This window comes from Phyllobates terribilis, unplaced genomic scaffold, assembly GCF_046119375.1.
Source record: "Phyllobates terribilis strain yellow unplaced genomic scaffold, ASM4611937v1 Scaffold_331__1_contigs__length_2093441, whole genome shotgun sequence".
NCBI classification, from domain to species: Eukaryota; Metazoa; Chordata; class Amphibia; order Anura; family Dendrobatidae; genus Phyllobates; species Phyllobates terribilis.
The window spans coordinates 774,212-782,910 of record NW_027363091.1 but is presented as its reverse complement, the minus strand read 5'-3'; positions in this window follow the sequence as shown (position 1 = coordinate 782,910).

The following is an 8,699-nucleotide window of genomic DNA, read 5'->3' as shown; positions in this document are numbered from 1 at the left end:
TGAACCCGAAGTTGAAGAAGATTTTAATATGGGGGAAAGCTGGGATGGACAGAGTGTGTTTAGGTGATACGCCAGTCTAAAGAAATGTGTTTTTAGGGTTCGCTTGAAACTGTGGGTATTGGGAATTAATCGAACTGTCCTGGGTAGTGCATTCCAGAGAATTGGCGCAGCACTCGAGAAATCTTGGAGACGGGAGTGGGAAGTTCGGATTATGGAGGATTTTAGTTTCAAGTCATTTGCAGAACGGAGGGCACGTGTAGGGTGGTAGACTGAGACAAGGGAGGAGATGTAGGGGGGTACTGAAGCATGGAGCGCTTTGTGGGTAAGCGTGATAAGTTTAAAACGAACTCTATATTGGATGGGCAACCAATGCAATGACTGGCACAGGGAAGAGGCATCGGTGTAGCGGTTGGCGAGGAATATGATCCTGGCTGCTGCGTTCAGGACGGATTGGAGAGGGGAGAGTTTAGTAAGAGGGAGACCGATTAGTAGAGCGTTGCAATAGTCAAGACGAGAATGAATAAGAGCGACAGTAAGAGTTTTTGCCGAGTCAAAGGTGAGAAAAGTCCTGATTCTTGAGATGTTTTTGAGGTGTAGATGACATGAACGAGCGAGTGATTTGATGTGAGGAGTGAAAGAAAGATCTGAATCAAAAATGACCCCAAGACAGCGGGCTTGTAGCTGGGGAGTAATGGTTGAGCCACAAACGGAGATGGCAATATCGGGCACAGGTAGATTAATGGAGGGAGGAAAGACGAGGAGTTCAGTTTTTGACAGATTCAGTTTTAGGTAGAGGGAGGACATAATGTTAGACACAGCAGAAAGACAATCACTGGTCTTTTGTAGTAATGCAGGGGTGATGTCCGGAGCAGAGGTGTATAATTGGGTGTCATCAGCATAGAGATGGTACTGAAAACCGAATCTACTGATTGTTTGTCCAATAGGTGCAGTGTATAAGGAGAAAAGAAGGGGGCCTAGGACTGATCCTTGAGGAACCCCGACAGTAAGAGGAAGTAGGGAGGAGGAGGAGCCGGCAAAAGACACAGAGAAGGAGCGGTCAGAGAGATAAGAGGAGAACCAGGAGAGAACCGTGTCCTTGAGGCCAATAGTGCGGAGCATAGTGAGGAGGAGCTGATGATCCACAGTGTCAAATGCTGCAGAGAGATCCAGGAGAATCAGCAGGGAGTAGTGACCATTAGATTTAGCTGTTAGTAGATCATTAGAGACTTTAGTGAGGGCAGTTTCAGTAGAATGTAAAGAGCGGAAACCAGATTGTAAAGGGTCAAGAAGAGAGTTGTCTGAGAGATAGCGGATTAGACGGGAGTGGACCAGGCGTTCCAGGAGTTTAGAGATAAAGGGAAGATTGGAAACAGGTCTGTAGTTGGCCGTGCAGTTCTGGTCGAGGGATGGTTTTTTAAGTAATGGTTGTATGCTGGCGTGTTTAAAAGAAAAGGGAAAGATACCAGATGAGAGGGAAAGGTTGAAAATTTTAGTTAGGTGAGAGGTGACAGCTGGAGCAAGGGACTGAAGGAGATGTGAGGGAATAGGGTCGCTGGTGCAGGTGGTAGGGCGAGAAGATGCAAGGAGCCTGATCACTTCATCTTCCGTGACTGGTTCGAAGTCAGAAAATGAGCAAGATACAATGTGGCGGGGGGGAGCATGCATAACATTTGGGGATTGGGAGAAAATTTCCTGTCGGATATGGTCAATTTTTTCTTTGAAATAGTTAGCCAGATCGTCAGCGCTGAGGTCGGTGGTCGGGGCCTGTGCTGTTTGATTGAGGAGAGAATGAAACGTGTCAAAGAGTCGTTTAGGATTATTGGAAAGTGAGATGATGAGGTTGTTAAAGTAGGTTTGTTTGGAGAGGTGAAGGGCAGAGTTATATGTTTTCAGCATAAATTTATAGTGGAGGAAATCTTCGGGCAGATTTGATTTTCTCCACAGCCGTTCAGCGCACCTGGAGCACCGCTGGAGAAGACGTGTTTGAGGCGTGTGCCAGGGTTGTCGCCGTCTATGCCGAATTGTTCTTTGTGTAGGAGGTGCGGCTTCATCCAGGGCGCATAGCATTATTTTGTTATAATGCTTCAATGCAGAGTCGGGACATGAGAGGGAGGAGATTGGGGCCAATGATGATTGCAACCTTTTTATAAATTTCTGGGTGTTAATGGCGCGTAAATTTCTATAAGTGTGGACGGTGGGAGTGTCTTGAGTAGAGTCACAGTTCTTGACAGAGAATGAAAGAAGATTATGGTCAGAGAGTGGAAGGGGAGAGTTAGTAAAGTCATGTACTGAGCAAAGCCGGGAGAAGATCAGGTCCAATGTGTTCCCGTCCTCATGTGTAGGAGAATTAGCAAGCTGTGAAAGGCCGAAGGAGGAGGTTAATGATAAAAGATGCGTGGCAGATGGGGAAAGAGGATCGCCAATTGGGATGTTAAAGTCTCCCATGATTATCGTGGGGATGTCGCAGGATAGAAAATTTGTAAGCCAGGCAGCAAAGTGATCCAGGAATTGACGGGGGGGACCTGGGGGGCGATAGACAACCGCCACTCGCAGGGAGAAGGGCCGGTAGAGTCTGACTGTGTGGGCCTCAAAGGACGGGAAGATAAGGGAGGGTACAGGGGGGATAACCTGAAAAGTACATTTTGTTGAAAGAAGCAGACCAACACCTCCACCTGATCTGTTGTCAGGTCGCGGGGTATGAGAGAAATGTAGGCCACCATAGGAGAGAGCTGCAGCGGCGGTGGTGTCCGACTGTTGGATCCAGGTTTCAGTGAGAGCCAGAAGGTTGAGGGAATTAGAGAGGAAAAAGTCATGGATGTAAGAGAGTTTATTACAAGCTGAGCGTGCATTCCAAAGGGCACAGTTGAATGAGACAGAAGATATGCAGGGAATATTAATGAGATTAGCAGGGTTTCTGAATGTAACAGGGAAAGAGTTAGTGTTATTATTACTGGAGGGTCCTGGGTTGGGAGAAATATCACCTGCGACTAATAGAAGGAAGATACAGAGAGTGAGCAGATGATTGATTGATTTGTGAGAGCGTTTCCTGCGTTGTATGGTGGGAATGAATGGATCTGCGTGGTATAACATTGTGAAGAGAGCATGACAGCTGTACATAGGAGAAGAGAGGAGTGAGGGATTAATATGGATGAAGTGTGTCGCATTTGTGGGAGAACGGTGAATGTGGATGATTGTAGCAACCAGAAGATAAATGGCACAGATACAAATGGTGAATACTGTTTGCCAAAAAGATGACCTGTAAGCAAGTTTGTTGGTTTGTCTTGCATGTCTTACCTGTCTCCTGCCCTGTCCAACTGCCATTTTCTAACTGCCAGGGCACTTTGCTAAATTATGGCACTTCGATAAAGTCATCATCCCACATAAATTACACAGATTACAGTGTGACATTTTTACTCTAGGCTATACAAATACCTTATACTCCGTTACTTCTATACCACACTTTTATGTGTTCCCTTGGTTGCATTTAAATATATGTGTTAGATATATACTGCATATATACAGTGCAGACCAAAAGTTTGGACACACCTTCCCATTAAAAGATTTTTCTGCATTTTCATGACTACGAAAATTGTACATTCACACTGAAGACATCAAAACTATGAATTAACACATTTGGAATTATATACTTAACAAAAAAGTGTGAAACAACTGAAAATATGTCTTATATTCTAGGTTCTTCAAAGTAGCCACCTTTTGCTTTGATGACTGCTTTGCACACTCTTGGCATTCTCTTGATGAGCTTCAAGAGGTAGTCACCGGAAATGGTTTTCACTTCACAGGTGTGCCCTGTCAGGTTTAATAAGTGGGATTTCTTGCCTTATAAATGGGGTTGGGACCATCAGTTGTGTTGTGCAGAAGTCTGGTGGATACACAGCTGATAGTCCTACTGAATAGACTGTTCTATGGCAAGAAAAAAGCAGCTAAGTAGAGAAAAACGAGTGGCCATCATTACTTTAAGAAATGAAGGTCAGTCAGTGCGAAAAATTGGGAAAACTTTGAAAGTGTCCCCAAGTGCAGTTGCAAAAACCATCAAGCGCTACAAAGAAACTGGCTCACATGAGGACCGCCCCAGGAAGGAAGACCAGGAGTCACCTCTGCTTCTGAGGATAAGTTTATCCGAGTCACCAGTCTCAGAAATCGCAGGTTAAAAGCAGCTCAGATTATAGACTAGGTCAATGCCACACAGAGTTCTAGCAGCAGACACATCTCTTCAACAACTGTTAAGAGGAGACTTTGTGCAGCAGGCCTTCATGGTAAAATAGCTGCTAGGAAACCACTGCTAAGGACAGGCAACAAGCAGAAGAGACTTGTTTGGGCTAAAGAACACAAGGAATGGACATTAGACCAGTGGAAATCTGTGCTTTGGTCTGATGAGTCCAAATTTGAGATCTTTGGTTCCAACCACCGTGTATTTGTGCGACGCAGAAAAGGTGAACGGATGGACTCTACATGCCTGGTTCCCACCGTGAAGCATGGAGGAGGAGGTGTGATGGTGTGGGGGTGCTTTGCTGGTGACACTGTTGGGGATTTATTCAAAACTGAAGGCATACTGAACCAGCATGGCTACCACAGCATCTTACAGCGGCATGCTATTCCATCCGGTTTGCGTTTAGTTGGACCATCATTTATTTTTCAACAGGACAATGACCCCAAACACACCTCCAGGCTGTGTAAGGGCTATTTGACCAAGAGGGAGAGTGATGGGGTGCTACGCCAGATGACCTGGCCTCCACAGTCACCAGACCTGAACCCAATCGAGATGGTTTGGGGTGAGCTGGACCGCAGAGTGAAGGCAAAAGGGCCAACAAGTGCTAAGCATCTCTGGGAACTCCTTCAAGATTGTTGGAAGACCATTTCCGGTGACTACCTCTTGAAGCTCATCAACAGAATGCCAAGAGTGTGCAAAGCAGTTATCAAAGCAAAAGGTGGCTACTTTGAAGAACCTAGAATATAAGACATATTTTCAGTTGTTTCACACTTTTTTGTTAAGTATATAATTCCACATGTGTTAATTCACAGTTTTGATGCCTTCAGTGTGAATGTACAATTTTCATAGTCATGAAAATATAGAAAAATCTTTAAATGAGAAGGTGTGTCCAAACTTTTGGTCTGTACTGTATACCTGATTTAAGGGCATGGAAATTAAAATTTTGAAAATTGTGAAATTTTCAAAATTTTCATCAAATTTCTGATTTTTTTCACAAATAAATGCAAGTGATATTGAAGAAATTTTATCACTAACATGGAGTGCAATATGTCATGAAAGGACAGTCTCAGAATCAGTGGGATCCGTTGCAGCGTTCCAGAGTTATTACCTCATAAAGTGACAGTGGACAGAATTGTAAAAATTGGCCTGATCATTAAGGACATAATTGTCTCCGTCCTTAAGGGGTTAATGTAGTTTTGAAAAAAATACTGTTTTATTAGCAGCAGATTATCAGGACTACTTGGCCTGATGCTAGGTAGTCCAACCCCGCCTCCATCACTGATTGTCAGCTCAGTGGTATGAGGGCGGAGCTATCTAGATCTCAGAATTCAGAGATCTCTTAGATCTGTGGCAGATAAAATAGTTTTTAATCAATACTGCAGCACCCAGTATAGTAAGTGATACATCGCTGTAATCATGGTCTCTGCCTCTACATCATGCAGGTGGTTACAGATTCTCTTTAATAAATTTTAGTGTGATTAATATAACTCAACTAAAAATAGCAATAAAATACCGCAGTAATATACAACCATGATGAATGCAAGCAGAAAGAACTTCAATACTACTCCTATTTGTAAGGTAATAACATTATTCCAGCCATTAATTCACTGAGAGAAAATCTAATAACGCTCAATTTCCAGCCTATCGAGAAATTTCAAAAACACAAGTCTCTAAGTAAAAAGGATTATACATTCAGATAACTCCTACTCCTCCATTCTCATCAGTCAGACTGATGAGCAGAAATTGTCAAGAACTCGAAGTATGGCTCACTGCGCTTTTATTTCGTGTCTGCTTTGAAGTTATCTATTACTTGCAGCCCACCTCCTTGGGGAACCTGAATATATATTTTATTCCATCTGCTCCAAACTCAGAATTCAGTAGAAGAAATAAACTGCAACACAGGAGACAATGAGAAGCAATGAGCCAATGCATCGGGAAATAGTGAGATGCCAAGCTGCGGGAAAAGATTTTATGATAAAGGTAAATTATCAACATTATAGATGATGAGCCCAGATGGGGGCTGGAAAAAAAAGATTCCTGGAGCAGGCATTTATGAAGACTCTGAACTGACATGTTGTCATGTTAAAGGGAAGCTGTCACATCCTAGTTACTATGTAAACTGCCCTCATAGCGTTGATAGTGATGCAATGTACATCACTAACACTTTTTTCATTATAATTGGTGCAACTATAATGAGTGTATAGCACTTTATATACTTATACCCTACCTGCTCATTCAGTCATAGGGGTGTGATCCTCACATTCAGTCATGGGTGGCGCCGCCCAGGTGTTTGAATTTTGCTCCCGGTGAGCGCTGAAGTTATGGGACGCTTGAGCAGTATGACACAGCTGACAGCAAAGCTTGTAGCGCTGGGAGCCGCGCATGCGCTGTGACGATTGGGGGTGAGGGGTACCACGCATACCAGGAATGGGGGTGAGGGATACCACGCATACCATGATTGAGGGGTACCACGCATACCAGGATTGGGGGGTGAGGGGTGCCACGCATACCGGGATTGGGGGTGAGGGGTGCCAGGCATACTGGGATTGGGGATGAGGGGTGCCATGCATACCGGGATTGGGGATGAGGGGTGCCACGCATACCGGGATTGGGAATGAGGGATGGGGTGCCATGCATACCAGGATGAGGGATACCATACACACCAGGATAGGGATGGGGTACCATGCATACCAGGATGAGGGATACCATACACACCAGGATAAGGATGAGGGGTGCCATGAATACCGGGATTGGGGGTGAGGGGTTCCACGCATACCGGGATTGGGGGTGAGGGGAGCCACGCATACCGGGATGAGGGGTGCCACGCATAACGGGAATGGGGGTGAGGGGTGCCACGCATACCGGATTGGGAGTGAGGGATAGGGTGCCATGCATACCAGGATGAGGGATACCATACACACCAGGATAGGGATGAGGGGTGCCACGCATACCGGGATTGGGGGGATGAGGGGTGCCAGGCATACTAGGATTGGGGATGAGGGGTGCCACGCATACCAGGATTGGGGATGAGGGGTGCCACGCATACCGGGATTGGGAATGAGGGATGGGGTGCCATGCATACCAGGATGAGGGATACCATACACACCAGGATAGGGATGGGGTACCATGCACACCAGGATAAGGATGAGGGGTGCCACGCATACCGGGATTGGGGGTGAGGGGTGCCACGCATACCGGGATTGGGGGTGAGGGGAGCCACACATACCGGGATGAGGGGTGACACGCATACCGGGATTGGGATTTAGGGATAGGGTGCCACGCATACTAGGATGAGGGATACCATACACACCAGGATAGGGATGAGGGGTGCCACGCATACTGGGATTGGGGGGATTAGGGGTGCCAGGCATACTGGGACTGGGGATGAGGGGTGCCATGCATACCGGGATTGGGGATGAGGGGTGCCACGCATACCGGGATTGGGAATGAGGGATGGGGTGCCATGCATACAAGGATGAGGGACACCATACACACCAGGATAGGGATGGGGTACCATGCATACCAGGATGAGGGATACCATACACACCAGGATAAGGATGAGGGGTGCCATGCATACCGGGATTGGGGGTGCCACGCATACCGGGATTGGGGATGAGGGGAGCCACACATACCGGGATAAGGGGTGACACGCACACCGGGATTGGGGGTGAGGGGTGCCACGCATACCAGGATTGGGAGTGAGGGATAGGGTGCCATGCATACCAGGATGAGGGATACCATACACACCAGGATAGGGGTGCCACGCATACCAGGATTGGGGGTGAGGGGTGCCATGCATACCAGGATTGGGGGTGAGGGGTGCCACGCATACCAGGATTGGGGGTGAGGGGGGCCCACGCATACCAGGATTGGGGGTGAGGGGGGCCACGCATACCAGGATTGGGGGTGAGGGGGGCCACGCATACCAGGATTGGATGGTGGGGACAGGATGGGGGCAGCACAAATACAAGGAGGGGGGCAGCACATACCAGCATGGGAGACCATATACCAATAAAAATGATCGCCACCTGGACGTAGAACGGGTTCAATAGCTAGTAAGTATGTAAAGTGCTATACACTCATTATAGTTGCACCAATTATAATGAAAAAAGTGTGTTAGTGATGTACATTGCATCACTACCAACGCTATAGGGGCAGTTTACATAGCAGCTAGGACGTTTCCCTTTAAGGAAATAGATGGCATTTAGATGAGTTTAATGATGCTTGGACACATCGCACAATATTGATCTGTGCTCTCCATTCATCTCCACCTTTTATCGCACAGCTGGGAAGTTAGAATGACAGGGGGCAATGCTCTTTCCAGGATTAATCTGTTTTTTTTTCTAGGCTTTAACATCAAAATGACACTGAAAAAAATCACATTGAGACATCTATTCTAAGGTGGGGGCATGGACCGGAGGTGGGGGCATGGACCGGGGGTGGGGAGAGGTGGGGGCATAGACCGAGGGTG